We start from the raw sequence: 17479 nt of genomic DNA, 5'->3' as shown, positions 1-17479 counted from the left end.
CTGTTTTTAATTATAGAAACAATAAAACCCTGAGGCAAAAAAAAATTGAATAGAAATTAAAGGCATATTAAGCCTGACTTCCTGGGTAGTTGACAAGGAATTAAATCTAGGACCACATTCCTTGGCGACAGGGGGGTTAAAGTCAGAATGAGTTGGAAACTTATAACCAGTCTTTAATATGTTCCATATGGCAGCTCGAATGTGTGGGTCTGGCTATGTTAGGGCTGTGTTCAAGGCTGGGGTTTTGGACTCCTTTTGTTAACACATCTTGTGTGAGACTGGTTTGAGTAGTGGGCTGCACACGAGTGTTGGGTGGAGTGGTCTTCAGGTGGGAGGGGATCGGCGGTGGAGTTACAGATCGATGTAACCGGGCGAGAAGGCTGGAGACCGATTCACAGCGTGTGAGTCAGCCCTTGGCGAGGAGAGCTCTTACTTTTAACGTCCTTTTTTTTAATCTCACACACATATTTACCAAAAAAAATCTGTAGAAGGGACAGGAAAAAAACGGCAGGCACATTGCCAGTGGAATTGTCTTAGAACTGAACACGGGACACAGGAAACCAACTCAGACTCCGCCAACACTCAAAGTTGTTGCTAAACACCGAAGGAGCAGGAGTTTGCTGGGTTTACTTTCTGTCTGTTCATTTCCAGTTTGGAAAAAAAGCATTTCCACCGCCCGCACTCTCCCCCCAACTGGCTGACGAAACTTCCAGTCGACTTCAGAACATGAAGCTCCTCTGAAGAAGTTTGGAGAATCCGCTACCGTTCCAGGGGAGAGACCCCCTCTCTCTCCCTGCGACCCCAGGTGAGACCGAGTGTACTCTCTCTGCTAGTGGCTTGTTATAGAGCGGGTAAAGTGGCGAGGACTCTGTCCCATCTCCGGTGCCCCTAGGTGGGAGCTGGCATCGTGTTTGAGGGGCAACTTTCATTGTCTCTGAATATCAAGGGCGACGGGCGAAAGGTGGAGAGGATGAGGTGGTGATTTGCCTGAAGGGAAGGTGTTGTAAGAAGGGAGAGGGGAATAAATAAATTCACAGGATGCGCGGTGGAAAGGGGTGAATTGGAAAAGTTCCTGCAAAGAGCTAGGACGGGCATTTCGGACGGAATGGCCTCGCTCTGAGCTTTGTAGGTGGATGTATCCTACATGCAGTATCCCAGATGGATCCTACACATCTCGAGGGAGTTTGATTGCAGGGAAGATGATTCCCCGGCAGAGGGGTCTCCAACCGGGGGGCTCAGTCTGGGACAGAGGGTTCTCCAACCAGGGGGTCTCAGTCTGGGACAGAGGGTTCTCCAACCAGGGGGTCTCAGTCTGGGACAGAGGGGTCTTCAACCGGGGGGAGGGGCTCAGTCTGAGACAGAGGGGTCTCCAACCAGGGGGTCTCAGTCTGGGACAGAGGGGTCTCCAACCAGGGGGTCTCAGTCTTGGACAGAGGGGTCTCCAACCGGGGGGGTCTCAGTCTGGGACAAAGGGGTCTCCAACCAGGGGGGGTCAGTCTGGGACAGAGGGGTCTCCAACCGGGGGGTCTCAGTCTGGGACAGAGGGGTCTCCAACCAGGGGGTCTCAGTCTGGGACAGAGGGGTCTTCAACCGGGGGGAGGGGCTCAGTCTGCGACAGAGGGGTCTCCAACCAGGGGGTCTCAGTCTGGGACAGAGGGGTCTCCAACCAGGGGGTCTCAGTCTTGGACAGAGGGGTCTCCAACCGGGGGGGTCTCAGTCTGGGACAAAGGGGTCTCCAACCGGGGGGGGTCAGTCTGGGACAGAGGGGTCTCCAACCGGGGGGGTCTCAGTCTGGGACAGAGGGGTCTCCAACCGGGGGGGTCTCAGTCTGGGACAGAGGGGTCTCCAACCGGGGGGGTCTCAGTCTGGGACAGAGGGGTCTCCAACCGGGGGGGTCTCAGTCTGGGACAGAGGGGTCTCCAACCGGGGGGGTCTCAGTCTGGGACAGAGGGGTCTCCAACCGGGGGGTCTCAGTCTGGGACAGAGGGGTCTCCAACCGGGGGGGTCTCAGTCTGGGACAGAGGGGTCTCCAACCGGGGGGGTCTCAGTCTGGGACAGAGGGGTCTCCAACCGGGGGGGTCTCAGTCTGGGACAGAGGGGTCTCCAACCGGGGGGGTCTCAGTCTGGGACAGAGGGGTCTCCAACCGGGGGGGTCTCAGTCTGGGACAGAGGGGTCTCCAACCGGGGGGGTCTCAGTCTGGGACAGAGGGGTCTCCAACCGGGGGGGTCTCAGTCTGGGACAGAGGGGTCTCCAACCGGGGGGGTCTCAGTCTGGGACAGAGGGGTCTCCAACCGGGGGGGTCTCAGTCTGGGACAGAGGGGTCTCCAACCGGGGGGGTCTCAGTCTGGGACAGAGGGGTCTCCAACCGGGGGGGTCTCAGTCTGGGACAGAGGGGTCTCCAACCGGGGGGGTCTCAGTCTGGGACAGAGGGGTCTCCAACCGGGGGGGTCTCAGTCTGGGACAGAGGGGTCTCCAACCGGGGGGGTCTCAGTCTGGGACAGAGGGGTCTCCAACCGGGGGGGTCTCAGTCTGGGACAGAGGGGTCTCCAACCGGGGGGGGGCTCAGTCTGGGACAGAGGGGTCTCCAACCGGGGGGGCTCAGTCTGGGACAGAGGGGTCGGCAGATCAGGAGAGAGCTGGGGAGGGAATCCTTCGTTCAGGAGGAGGTGAATCTTTGGAATTTTCAACCCCCCCGGAGGCCGGTCGCCGAGTTCACCCGAGGCGCAGGGGTTCATAAATCTCTGGATGTTGAGGGAATAGAGGGGTATGTGGAGAGTGTGTGGGTGTCGGGGGGGGGGGGGGGGTGAGGAGGAGAGATCAGCCACAGTCTAGCGGCGTGCAGCAAGTGGTTTCTCCCCCCGGTGCTGATGTTCCCGTGTCTTTTGGAATGATATCTCTTTCAGTAGGATTTGAGCGATGCGTTCCTCCAAATGTCTTCATTCACATCCAGAGCTTCATCGTGTGTTTGCCTCCCCTCCCACCTCTCTCCACCCCTCTCCCCCCTCCCCCTCTCCCCCTCCCTCTCTCCCCCCTCCCTCCCCCTCTCCATCCACCTGCCCTCCCCCTCTCCCCCCTCCACCCTCTCCTCTCTCTCTCCCCCTCTCCCCCCTCTCTCCCCTTCTCCCTCCCCTCCCTCCCCCTCCCCTCTCCCCCTCCTCTCTCTGTGCCTCTGAAACTGTGGCTAGTGTTACACAAGCCCATCACTGTATGAGTATACAGGAGATTGTCATGGGATTGGCTTGGCCCTCAGTTCGGATCCAAATGTCTCAGTGGAGATTATTCCTGGAGTTTGGCCTGTGTGCACTGGGCCACTTCCAAAACCTTCCGTTCCAAACGGTCCAGCTGGAAGCAAAAGGCCCCAACGGGGCAGGATGGCTATTGGCCAGTGAGACGGGTTATCCGACGAGTTACCTGTGGCTGAGGATGGTGAGATGGAAACACAGAACCCCCAGAACTGCTGAACAATACCAGCAGGTAGCACGTATGTGGGGTGACCTCAGACTCAATGTGCCACGGTGGCACAGCAGGAAGAACCACTGTCTCACAGCGCCAGAGACCCGGGTTCGATCCTGACCTCCGGCGCTGTGGAGTTTGCATGTTCTTGCGTGGGTTTCCCCCGGGTGCTCTGGTTTCCTCCCACATCCCAACGTGTAGGTTGGTGGGATAATTGGTCGCTGTAGGGTCCCCTCAGTGAGGGGTAGAATCTGGGGGGAGTTGATGGAACGTTGGGAGAATAAAATGGGATGGGTGCCGATGGATTCTCAACAGTCAGTGTTAACTCGATGGGCCGAAGGATTTGTTTCCATGCTGTATAACTACAGTTAGTCACAGTACAGGCAACAGGCCCTTCAGCCCAACTCATCCATGCTGACCAAGTTGCCCAACTGAGTTGATTGTCAAGAATTTGAGAAGAATTGTGATGTTTGAGAAGAATTTTGATCTTCAGACCCTCCTAAATCTTTGGCCAGAATTTTGCATCTCTACATAGTATCACTTTGAGTGGCTCAGTGTTTGATTGTGTTCCTGAGGGCCCTGGAATGTTTTGCCGCATTAGAAGTGCTGTTGCCGTGAGCCAGTGGAACCGGCTGCCCCACTGATGTACAGGGAGATCTTGGGGTGCACGTCGACAGCTCCCTGGATGTGGCAACACAAGTGGATAGGGTGGTAAAGGCAGCGTATGGCATACTCACCTTCATTGGTTGAATGGCCTCTCTTGATGCTGCAGATTCTACGTGAGCAACGGTGTGAAATAAGTAGACATCAGAGCTGCATCTAGTTGTTGGATTTCAGGTGGTCAGGGAGCAGATAGATCATCGAGCAGTAAAGCACAGGAACAGGCCCTTCAGCCCACAATGTCTCTGCTGAACATGATTCCAGTTTAGTTTAAATCCCTACTGCCTGCACATGATCTCCCTCCATTCTCTGCAGATCCATGAGTCTGTCTAAAAGCTTAAACCCCACTATAGTATCTGCCTCCACCACCTCCCCTGGCAGCCTGGTCCAGGCACCCACCACTCTCTGTGTAAAAAAAACTTGCCCCGCACATCTCCTTTAAACTTTCCCCCTCTCGAAGCATTAGTGCTGCTCCTTCAACAGAGTAATGGTGAGTCAGGCAAGGAACCAGGTTAACACTGAGATTTAACCGTGTCCAAAGTTTGGCTGAAGCAGTGGGTTTTAAAGAAGGGTGGTCAGTTACCAGCCTCCACATCCAAGCTGTCGGTCCCTGTAGGATCAAGGGCTTGCAGCCTAGTAACAAAATCTCTGACTGTGAGCCTGCAGGGTGAGATTGCCCAGACTCACTCCAACACTGGGGACCAAGGGAGAACGGTGACCATTTCTTCATTAAGATGTAACGTTCACCCACCTCAACTCTAACTGCAGGATCAACTGACAATTTATCGATCGAACAAAACAAAAAGTCTAAAGGCACGTCAGAGAGCAAATACCAACCATATATTGTCCAGGTGAGTGGAGGTGCTCCCTCACATTCCTGATTTATGCCTTGTAGATGGTGGAGAGGTAAGGTGACAGGAGGTTGAGTCACTGACTGCAGGATTCCCCAGCCTCAGACCTGCTCTCCTGGGACAGGGGGGATACACAACCACTTGCCTTTGTGTGAGCTATGATGGCATCAATTTTCCCTTTGATGTCCATTGACCAGGTTTATCAGGACTCATTGATCCCGCACTTGGTGAAGTGCTGCCTCAATGTCAGGGGCAGCCACTCTTGCCTTACCTCTGGAGTTCAGCTCTCCGATCCGTGTTTGGACCAAGGCTGTGTTGAGGTTTGGGGTGAGTGACGCTCCCTCAGTACCGCCCCTTTTTTTTTACAAAACATTTAATCACTAAAAGCACTACAAAAAACACCCAACATCAAATACAGCACATCTAATGCAGAAAGAAACTAGGCAAAACTAATACCCGCCAACACTACACCCCCCCCCCCCGCAACACTCAATACTTTATATCAAAATCACATCGGTGTCGTCCACGACACACGCGATTCCTCAGTACCACCCCTCCCACAGTGTCACCCTCCCTCTGTACTGCCCCTCCCACAATGTGCCCCTCCCTCAGTACCACCCCTCCCACAGTGTGACCATCCCTCGGTGTCTGGACCGTGACTCAAACCCATGCGTGTGTGATTCAGCCATGATGTGTGACCACAATGGTGGGCGCCTGTTTCCCAGCTGTGTCACAGCCGGAGACACACTGTGAGTAACCGGCTGGACATGTCCATTCTCTATTGGATCACCAGCCTCAAACTCTGGAAGCAACGCAGCTCTGGGACAACCACCCCTCGGTTATAATGCCTGCTCTCTGCTGAAACATTCTCCTTCCCCATCGGGAGCTGAGCCCAGCTCCTGCAGGTCTTCCCCTCTCACTGACACAGGTCCTCGTAAATCTCCAAGCCCTGACACTGTCCCAGGACGTGCTTTTGCCTTCGAGGGATTGAGTTATAGGGAGCAGTTGGGCAGGCTAGGACTATTCCTTGAGGTGTAGGAGATTGAGGGGTGACCTCATAGAGGTGTATAAAATCACGAGGAGAATGCACGCAGTCTTTTTCCCAGGAAAAGGGAATCAAAAACTAGAGGATGCGGGTTTAAGATGAGAGGGGAAAGATTTAAAAGGGACCTGAGAGGCAAGTTTTTCACCCAGAGGGTGGTCAGTACATGGAACGAGCTGCCAGAGGAGGTGGTTGAGGCAGGTACGATAACATTTAAAAGGCACTTGGACAGGCCCATGGATGGGAAAGGTTTAGAGGGATTGTGTGTTGCCTCCCTGGTGCCAGGGTACGGGATGTCTCAGATCGGGTCCAGAGTATTCTGAGGAAAGAGGGTGAGCAGCCAGAAGTCTTGGTACATGTTGATGCCGATGACATAGACAGAAAAAGGGAGGAGGTCCTGAAGGAAGATTACAGGGAGTTAGGAAGAATGTTGAGAAGCAGGAACTCCTGGGGGGTAATCTCAGGATTACTGCCTGTGCCACATACTAATGAAGGTAAGAATAGCAGGATCAGGCAGATGAATGCGTGGCTGAGTAACTGGTGCAGGGAGCAGGGCTTCAAATTCTTGGATCATTGGGATCTATTTTGGGGGAGGTATGACCTATACAAAAAGGATGGGTTACACCTGAACTCAAAGGGTACCAATATCCTGGCGGGAATGTTTAATATAGCTGTTAGGGAGGGTTTAAACTGATTTAGCAGGGGGAAGGAAACCAGGGCGTTAGGGTTGAGGAAGGGGAAAATTGAAATAAGTCAAAGATAGTGTGTAGCACAGATAGCAAGGAGGACGGGCAGGTGAAAAGACAGGATAATGTGCTGTGCAATAGAAATACAGTGACATCAGTAGCAGATACTGGTCTGAATGTACCGTACTTAAAGGCACGTAGCATTAGAAATAAGGTGGATGACCATGTAGTACAGCTACAGATTAAAAGGTATGATGTTGTGGTCATCACCGAGTCATTGCTTAATGATGGATGTGATTGGGCGCTGAATGTCCAAGGGTACACAGTGTGTAGGAAAGTTAGGCAGGTAGGTAGAGGGGGTGACGTGGCCCTGGTGGTAAGCAGCAATATTAAGTCACTAGAAAGAAGGGACGTAGGATCAGAAGAGGTAGACTCATGGGTTGAGTTAAGAAATGGCAAGGGTAAAAGGACCCTAATAGCAGTTATATGCAGGGCCCCCAAACAGCAGCTGGGATGTGGACTACAAGTTACAGCTGGAAATAGAAAAAACATGTCAGAGAGACAATGTCAAGATAACTATGGGGGATTTTAACATGAAAGTGGATTGGGAAAGTCAGGAAGGTACTGGATCTCAGGAGAGAGAGTTTGTGGAATGCCTACGGGACGGCTTTTTGGAGCAGCTTGTTGATGAGCCCACCAGGGGGTCGGCTGTTTTGGATTGGGTGCTGTGCAATGAACCTGAGGTGATTAGGAAACTAAAGGTAAAGGAACCCTTAGCAGGTAGTGATCACAATATGATTGAGTTCAGTTTCAAACTTGAAAAGGAGAAGCTGATAGCAGGTGCATCAATATTTCAGTGGAACAAAGGAAATTACAGTGGTATGAGAGAGGAGCTGGCCCAAACTGATTGGAAAAGTAAGCTAGGTGGAGGGACGGCAGAGCAGAAATGGATGAAATTTCTACAAGAAATGAGGAAAGTGCAGGATAGGGATATTCCAAGAAAGAAGAACATTATGAATGGAAAAAATGGCACAAATGTGGCTAACGAGAGAGGTGAAGGCTAAAATAAAAGCAAAAGGGAGGACATACAAGGAAGCAAAAGTTAGTGGGAGAACAGAAGACTGGGAAGCTTTTAAAAACTTACAGAAAGAAACTAAGAAAGGTGAAGTACAAAAGGAAGGCAAATAGCATACAAAAGGATACTAAGAGTTTTTTAAATATATGAAGAGTAAAAGAGAGACATGGGTAGATGTAGGACCGACTGAAAACAATGCTGGAGAAATTATAATGGGTAACAAAGAGATGGCAGAGGAACTGAATGAGTCGGCTCTTGGACTGTACTCACTGGAGTACAGAAGAATGAGAGGGGACCTCATAGAAACATTTCAAATGTTGAAAGGTCTGGACAGAGTAGATGTGGCTAAGCTGTTTCCCTTGGTGGGTGAGTCCAGGACTAGAGGGCACAGAATTAGAGGGTATCCATTTAGAACAGAGATGCGGAGAAACTTCCTTAGCCAGAGGGTCATGGATTTATGGAATTTGTTGCCACATACAGCTGCATCCCATCTGGACTTGGTGATTTAGACCACGACATAGCAACAGAATTAGGCCATTCGGCCCTTCGAGTCTGCTCCGCCATTCGATCATGGCTGATTTATTTTTCCCTCTCCAGCCCCATTCTCCTGCCTTCTTCCCGTAACCTTTGACACCCTTACTAATCAAGAACCTATCAACCTCCGCTTTAAATACACCTAATGACTTGGCCTCCACAGCCGTCTGTGGCAATAAATTCCACAACTTCACGCCCTCTGGCTGAAGAAATTCCCCCTCATCTCAGTTCTAAAGGCACGTCCCTTTATTCTGAGGCTGTGCCCTCTGGTCCTAGACTCTCACACTGATGGAAACATCCTCTCCATGTCCACTCTATCCAGGCCTTTCAATCCACGGTGAAGCTATCTTTTCTAGTTCCTCATCTCAGCCCATCCAGAATCTCAGTCAGGTCTTCCTTTGGCGAATCTAAATGGTGAAGAAGGATCTAATGGACTCACTGAATATACATATCATTTATACTATGCCCACTGCCTCCATGGAGGGCAGCCTCACCAATCTACCACTCTGTTACCCCTCCGGACCACTGCTCTCCATCCTCTCCCACCACCATCACCATCTCCATCTCCACCCACCCCTCACACATCTTGTCCAGCATCCAGTCCTCGAGCACACCCCCGGTTTGATTAGTCAGTTATTGGGATGTCCCAGATCAGTGCTTCCTGTATAAACAGAGAACTCTGAAAACACTCAGCAGGTCAGGCAGCATCCGTGGGGAGAGCAACAGAGTTAACGTTTCAGATCCAGGACATTTCATCAGCATTGGTCAGAACTGTTCTAATGTAAAGTCATGACCTGAAATGTCATCACCTTACATTGGGGGCTGAGGGGAGACCTGATAGAACTTTATAAGATTATGAGAGGCATAGACAGGGTAGACAGTCAGTCTTTTTCCCAGGGTAGAAATGTCAAATACTAGAGGGCGTGCATTTAAGGTGAGAGGGGGAAAGTTTAAAGGAGATGTGCGGGGCAAGTTTTTTTACACAGAGAGTGGTGGGTGCCTGGAACGAGCTGCCAGGGGTGGGGGTGGAAGTAGATACGATAGTGGTGTTTAAGAGGCTGTTAGACAAACACATGAATGTGCAGGGAATGGAGGGATGTGGATCATGGGCAGACAGAAGGGATTTAGTTTAATTTGGCATCGTGTTCGGTCCAGACATTGTGGGCCGAAGGGAATCAGAATCAGATTTATCATCACTGACATTTATGACATGAAATCTGTTGTTTTGCGGCAGCAGTACAGTGCATGACATAAAATTAATTACAAAGTAAATAAAGAGTGCAAAAAAAAAGGAATAATAAGGTAGCGTTCATGGGTTCATGATCATTCAGAAATCTGATGGTGGAGGAGAAGAAGCTGTTCCTGAATCGTTGAGTGCGGGTCTTCAGGCTCCTGTACCTCCTCCCCGATGGTAGTAATGAAAAGAGGGCATGTCCCGGATGGTGAGGGTCCTTAGTGATGGATGCCGTCTTCTTTAGGCACCGCCCCTTGAAGGTGTCCTCAATGGTGGGGAGGGTTGTGCCCGTGATGGAGCTGGCTGAGTCTACAACCCTTTGCAGCCTCTTGCAACCCTGTGCATTGGAGCCTCCATACCAGGCGGTGATGCAACCAGTCAGAATGCTCTCCACCGTACATCTGTAGAAATTAGTAACATTCTTCGGTAACCTACCAAATTCCTCAAACTCCTAATGAAGTAGAGCCGCTGGCCACAACAAGGCAGTTGCTCCCTCCACAGATGTTGCCTGTCCTACTGAGTATTTCCTGTATTTTCTCTTTTGATCTCAGATTTTCAACACCTGTAGTTTTTGGTTTCATTCATAGAAGAGTCCAGCACTGAACAGGCCATTCGACCCACAATGTTGTGACGATCTCGATGCCAATTTGTACTAAATGTCCTCCTCCTGTGTGTCATCCCCATTCCCTCCATATTCATGTGTCTGTCTAAAAGCCTCTTAAACTCCACCAAACTGCCCGCTTCCACTACTACCCCTGGTGACCCACTCCAGGCACCCACCACTCTCTGTGTAAAAAAAACTTGCCCCTCATGTCACCTTTAAACCCCACTCCCCCAATCTTAAAAGCACATCCTCTGGTGTTTGACATTTCTACCCTGGGGAAAAGACCCTGACTGTCTACCCTATCTATGCCGCTCATAATTTTATGCCTCTATAATTTGATAGCTTGAGCAGCTTGACTCTGAAAGTGACGGTGGGTCATTCTGAGATGTTCTTCCTGAACACACACAGCAGGATGATGGAAATTTAATCGGATTGTGAGCCCAACACACTGAACAAAAACGTTCACAAAATGCCTTCAGATGTCATCAGTCGGTCCCTGTAAAGGTGACCAGAAGTTGTAGGGTTGTGTTAAAACCCAAGTTGGATTCACTGCCATCCTCTGCAGAGGAAGCTTGATATCAAAGTCAAAGTCGAGTTTATTGTCACATGCACAAGTCCACGTGTGCACACGGTGCAATGAAAAACTTCCTTGCAGCAGCATCACAGGCACAGAGCATCAGATAAGCAGCATTCACAAGAAAAACATAAACAATTTTTACAAGAAAGAACACAATTAGAACAATAAAAAGTAAAGGCTGTTTTAGTGCAAACTGGTCATAGTGTTGCTAAACTGTAGTGATTAGGGTTGTTGTGGTTGGTTCAGGAACCGAACGGTTGAAGAGAAGTAGCTGTTCCTGAACCTGGTGGTGTGGGACTTCAGGCTTCTGTACCTCCTGCCCGACGGTAGCTGCGAGAAGATGGCACGGCCCGGATGGTGGGGATCTTTGATGATGGATGTTGCCTTCTTGAGGCAGCACCTCCTGTAGATGATCCCGATGGTGGGGAGGGATGTGCCCGTGATGTATTGAGCAGAGTCCACTCCTCTCTGCAGATCCTTACGTTCCTGTGCATTCAGATTGCCGTCCCAGACCGTGAAGCAACCAGTCAGGACACTTTCTTCACCTGACCCAGATCTGTACGTGACTCCAGTCCCAGAAAACAGGACTGACTCTTCGCTGCCCCATGGCCGGGAGGTCACACTGTGCATGCAGCGGAAAGGTGTTGGTTGGCTCAGGACCAGGGATGGGGGCAACATGCAGCAGGTTTACCTGTGACAATCTCATCCCTCAGAAGGCGGCATCCATCACCGAGGACCCTCACCGCCCAGGACACGCCCTCTTCTCATTACTACCATCAGGGAGGAGGTACAGGAGCCTGAAGACCCACACTCAACGATTCAGGAACAGCTTCTTCCCCTCTGCCATCAGATTTCTGAACAGTCCATGAACCCATGAACACTACCTCGTTGTTCCTTTTTATTTGCACAAAGGGGAGTCTAAAACTAATGAGGACGTAATGGACTGCAGTTCAAATGAAGGGTCTCCACTGTCCATTTCCCTCCACAGATGCTACCTGACCCGCTGAGTTCCTCCAGCGCTATGTTTTGCTAAAACTAGAGGGCATAGGTTTAAGGTGAGAGGGGAAAGATTTAAAAGGAACATGAGGGGCAACTTCTTCACCCAGAGGGTGGTGGGTGTATGGAACGAGCTGCCAGAGGAAATGGTTGAGGCAGGTACAATTATATTTAAAAGCCATTTGGACAGGTACACAGATAGGAAAGGTTTAGAGGGATATAGTCCAAACACGGGCAAATGGGACTGGCTTAGATGGGCATCTTGGTCAGCATGGATGAGTTGGGCCGAAGGGCCTGTTTCCGTGCTCTATGAATACCACCCTAGTTTCATGGTCAGGATGAGACTGCCATTGAGATGTGGGCCGAGTCTGTGACTGGAATCTTGCTGTGCCCCAATTCAGCTGGGGTGGACAGACAAGGTTTTGTGTGGTCTGGCTGCCCTGTCCCACTCCCCATCATCACCCAGCTCCTCCGGCACCTTAAACCCACCCTGACCGCCATGCGTCCCTCAAGGACAGTGGGACTGGAACACATGACATGCTGCCCTCTGCTGATGACCAACGGCCTTTGCCAAGTCCTTGCATTAAACACAGTTACACCCACCGATGCCCTAGCATCGTTGGGCCCCCACTCTGACCACAGCTCGGTGCAGATCTGACTGGATCTCCACCCTCTCCCCCTCACCCCCACACCAATCACCTCCCCCACCCCTGTCCAATCTGACACTATTCCCTGCCTGTTTCTCTGCTGCTTCTTTAACTGGTAGCATTCTGCAGAGCCTGACCACAGATGTCCAACAGCTCAGCCTCACAATCTACCTTGTTATGACCTTGCACCTTATTGTCTGCCTGCACTGCACTTTCTCTGTAGCTGTGACACCTTATTCTGCGTTCTGTTATTGTTTTACCCTGTACTACCTCAATGCACTGTTGTCATGAATCGATCTGTACAAACGGTATGCAAGACAAGTTTTTCACTGTACCCCGGTACATGTGACAGTAATAAACCAATTCCAATTCCAAGGCAGGAAGCAGAGAGATTAATCAGTGTCTGCAACCTCAACCCCTTCCCACCAACCCTCAATCCCCCTCCAATCCTCACTCCTTCCCGATATCCATTGCTCTGCCATTAGTGGCCGTGCCCTCAGCTGCCGGAGCCCCGAGCTCTGGAATTCCCTCCCTAAACCTTGCTCCTTAAAGCTCCGTTCTGATCGAGCTGCTGGCTGCCTGCCTGCCTTGCTCTCTCTTTGTTTGGCTCAATGTCTTTCCTGTGAAAGGTCAGCAGATTTTTACGGCATTAAAGTGAGGGTAGATTGGAGTAAATGTTGTCTGGAGAGGAACCAAGAGAGCTGTGCAGAGAGAGCATGCAGGACCAAAATCAGAGAGAGAGTGGCAGAGAGAGAGAAGGCAGAAAGAGTAGGAGAGAGAGGGGGGAGTGAGTAGAAGATCAGATACCTTTACTGGTCACGTGCACATCGAAACACACAATGAAATGCATCTTTTGTGGAGAGTGTTCTGGGGACAGCCCGCAAGTGTCGCCACACTTCCGGAGCCAACATAGCACGCCCACAACTTCCTAACCCACACATCTTTGGAATGTGGGAGGAAGAACGTACAAGCTCCTTACAGACGGCAGCGGGAATTGAACCCGGGTCACTGGCACTGTAATAGCGTTACGCTAACCGCTACACTACAGTGTCAAAGTTACACTACCCTGCAGAAGGCAGAGAGTAGGGATAAAGGGATCTTTTTCAGGATGGCTGCCGGTGACTAGTGGAGTTCTGCAGGAGGCAGTGTTGGGACTGCAACTTTTCACTTTATACGTTAATGATCTGGATGAAGGAACTGACGGCATTGTGGCCAAGTTTGCAGATGGCACCAAGATAGGTGGAGGGACAGGTAGTGTGAAGGAAGCAGGGAGTCTGCAGAAGGACTTGGACAGGTTGGGAGAGTGGACAAGGAAGTGGCAGATGGGACACAGCGTAGGGAAGTGTGGTATTGGAATTGGTTTATTATTGTCACTTGTACCAAGGTGCAGTGAACTACTTGTCTTGCATACCGATCGTACAGGTCAACTCATTACACAGTGCAGTTACATCAAGTTAGTACAAAGTGCATTGATGTAGTACAGGTAAAAACAATAACAGTACAGAGTAAAGTGTCACAGCTACAGAGAAAGTGCAGTGCAATAAGGTGCAAGGTCACAACAAGGTAGATCGTGAGGTCATAGTCCATCTCATCGTATAAGGGAACTGTTCAATAGTCTTATCACAGTGGGGTAGAAGCTGTCCTTCTGGTGGGACGTGCCCTCAGGCTCCTGTATCTTCTACCTGATGGAAGAGGAGAGAAGAGAGAATGTCCCGGGATCTTTGATTATGCTGGCTGCTTCACCAAGACAACGAGAGTCCAAGGAGGGGAGACTGGTGTCTGTGATGCGCTGGGCTGTGTCCACAACTCTCTGCAGCTTCTTGCGGTCCTGGGCAGAGTGGTTGCCGTACCAAGCTGTGATACATCCTGATAGGATGCTTTCTATGGTGCATCGGTAAAAGTTAGTGAGAGTCAAAGGGGACAAACCAAATTTCTTTAGCCTCCTGAGGAAGTAGAGGCGCTGGTGAGCTTTCTTGGCCATGGCATCCATGTGGTTTGTCCAGGACAGGCTGTTGGTGATGTTCACTCCCAGGAACTTGAAGCTCTCAACCCTCTCGACCTCAGCACCATTGATGTAGACAGGTGTATGTACACCGCCCCTTTTCCTGAAGTCAATGACCAGCTCTTTAGTTTTGTTGACATTGAGGGAAAGGTTGTTGTACACTTTAGTAGGAAGAATAAAGGTGTAGACTATCTTCTAAATGGAGAGGAAATTCAAAAATCAGAGATGCAAAGGGACTTGGGAGTCCCAGTGCAGGATTCCCTAAAGGTTAACTTGCAGGTTGAGTCAGTAGTAAGGAAAGCAAATGCAATGTTAGCATTCATTTCGAGAGGACTAGAATATAAAAGTAAGGATGTACTGCTGAGGCTTTATAAGGCGTTGGACAAACAGCATTTGTTGTATTGTGAGCAGTTTTGGGCCCCATACCTAAGGAAGGATGTGCTGGCAGGATCCGAGGGCACAGCCTCAGAATAGTCCCTTTAGAACTGAGGTGAGGAGGAATTTCTTCAGCCAGAGGGTGGTGAATCTGTGGAATTCGTTGCCACAGACGGCTGTGGAGGCCAAGTCATTGGGTGTATTTAAGACAGAGATCGATAGATTCTTGGTTGGTGAGGGAGTTATGGGGAGAAGGCAGGAGGATGGGGTTGAAAAAAAAATCAACCATGGTTGAATGAGGGAGCAGACTCGATGGGCCGAATGGCCTAATTCTGCTCCTATATCTGATGGGCTTATGGAGTAAGTGGATGAGAAAGGGAGTGGGAGAGAGAGAGAAGGGGGGGGGGGAGAGAGAGAGGGGAATAGAGAGGGAGTAGCAGAGGATGTACTGAGAAGCTGAGGGATGCACGGGGAGCAGGGAGATGCGCACTCACACTCACACACACACACTCACACTCTCACACATAGTCACACGCACGCACACACACAACACATACACACTCTCATTCCCTTGTGCGTCCACAGAGACATGTTCACAACCTACACCAGCACGCGCACGCACACACAGGTGCATACACACACACACAGGTGCATACACACACGCGCGTGCACACACACACAGACCACACACTCCGAAAGCTGCACTGGTGGAAGCTGACACAGAATAAGGAGAGAGAGGGAGGGAGAGCTGGAACAAGTTTCCTCCCTGGGGAAGTGCTAGAACTTTGAAGCCGTTCTAAGTTACGTAACTGACCGCGCCCTCTGCCCGTGTGACTGCTCCCAGCACTTGCTGTGGACAGCGCAGCAAATCACCCAGCCCTCGTTCTGCAGGGGCTTCGAGTTTCTCCATGGGGTCAGTGACCAGGTCCGGGGATTTAAAGTAAATGGCTAAAGCTGTTCTGAGGAATTCAGAAGAAATTTCTTCGCACTGGACTTAGAGCATTGCAGTGTAACGTCTGATAATGTGGAGTTGTTGTAAAAAGACTGGCAGGGCTGTGGGGGGAGAGCAGGGGAGTGGAACTGGGTGGAGCTCTGTAAAAGAGCTGACACGTGTTGAATGGGTTGTGCCAGCCTCCTGGTGAACAGTGAGGTTCAATGGGCAGGCTTAATGTTGCCCGGTCAGCAGAACCATCCGTCCCTCTCTTCTCTGAACAACACAGAGATGGCTTACGCAAGCGTTCCTCCAGCATTTTGTGTGTGTGTGTTGCTCTAGGTTCTGCTGGAACCTGAAGCAACACACACAAAGTGCTGGAGGAACTCAGCAGGTCAGGCAGCATCTCTGGAAGGAAGTGAACAGTCAGGTCGGGACCCCTCATCGGGACAGGTGCCTGAATAAAACCTGATGAAGGGTCCCGACCTGAAACGTTGACTGTTCATTTCCCTCCACAGATGCTGCCTGACCCGCTGAGTTCCTCCAGCACTTTGTGTGTGTTGCTACAGAGACCGTTTAACTGTGTTCACACGATACAGTACACTTCTGCATTCACTTCATGTCCCGAATCAGGGGCGTGAAATGTCCTGCATTTCTGTAGCACCTGTCACGTGCTCTTTAGGATATCCCATAGCGCTCGTTGTTTCAAACATAAACCTTATTCAGGAAAAAAATATCTACAAGAAATTCAGACGGTAAGTGGTTTACTATACATTCATCATGTTGTTCGTAGAAACAGGCCCTTCAGCCCACTGACTCCATGCTAACCATCAACCACCGATTTACACCAATCCCATTTTATTCTCCCCACATTCCCATCAACATCACAGATTCTACCCCTCACCCACACACTGGGGGCAATTTACAGCGGCCAATGAACCCACGACCCGCACATCGTTGGGGTGTAGCAGGAAACCGGAGCACCCGGGGGAAGCCCACGCGGTCACAGGCAGAACGTGCAAACTTCACACAGGCAGCGCCGGAGGTCGGGATGGAACCCGGGTCTCTGGTGCTGTGAGGCAGTGGCTGTACCCTCTGCACCACCACGCCACAGCTACAACAGGGCACAAATATCAGCTGGTCATTGATGATCCACTGACACTTGGAATGCTGTGCGTCTCTGGAATTCCCTCCCTTGGAACACCGTGTCTCTGGAATTCCCTCCCGCGGAACGCTGTGGGTCTCTGGAATGCTCTACCCTGGAAACCCTGTGAATCTCTGGAACTCTCTACCTTGGAATGCTCTGTGTCTCTGGAACTCCTCTATGCATCCCTGGAATTCTCTCCTGGAATGCTCTGTGTCTCTGGATTTCCTTCCCTGGAATGCTGTGTTTCTCTGGAATTTCCCTCCCGGAACACTTTACGTATCTATCCATGAGTGTATCAAAGGCTGAGACGGAGAGTGTTTCGTATTCCCAGATGGGGCAGGAGTGTGGGAACAGCTGTGACTTTATCGAATGACTCAGGGGTCTGTGGACGACTCACAGTTCTCCCACAGAAGGAAGCTGTTCAGTGCATCATCTTCAAGCTATTCAGACGAATCCCACTTCCCTCTCATAGTCTGTGGTCCACAGCAGGGCATCAAGTGCACATTCAGATACACCAACTGCCGTGAGGGTTCCTGCCACCATCAACGCACAGTTCCAGACCCTCACCACCCCTCCAATCCATCCAACAATTCTCCACAGATGCTGCCTGACCCGCTGAGTTCCTCCAGCTTTTTGTGTGTTGCCAACAGTTCCCATGGATTTC

The 17479-nt window shown here is 50.8% G+C and overlaps 1 protein-coding gene and 1 long non-coding RNA gene across 2 annotated transcripts in view; both read left to right on the top strand.

The window, feature by feature from the left end:
• Window positions 1-17479, top strand: part of LOC127569315 (uncharacterized) — a 152387-nt gene that overhangs the window by 36503 nt on the left and 98405 nt on the right. The gene's annotated exons all lie outside the window — the stretch shown is intronic.
• LOC127569313 (platelet-derived growth factor receptor beta-like) overlaps window positions 223-17479 on the top strand; it is a 90823-nt gene continuing 73566 nt past the window's right edge. Inside the window, 1 exon segment of the mRNA XM_052013831.1 lies at window positions 223-805. The gene's annotated coding sequence lies outside the window, so the exon portion shown is untranslated.

Source organism: Pristis pectinata, chromosome 4 (genome assembly GCF_009764475.1).
Source record: "Pristis pectinata isolate sPriPec2 chromosome 4, sPriPec2.1.pri, whole genome shotgun sequence".
Taxonomy (NCBI): Eukaryota; Metazoa; Chordata; class Chondrichthyes; order Rhinopristiformes; family Pristidae; genus Pristis; species Pristis pectinata.
Note: the sequence above shows the minus strand (reverse complement) of the source record. Positions and strands in the feature narration are given on the sequence as shown.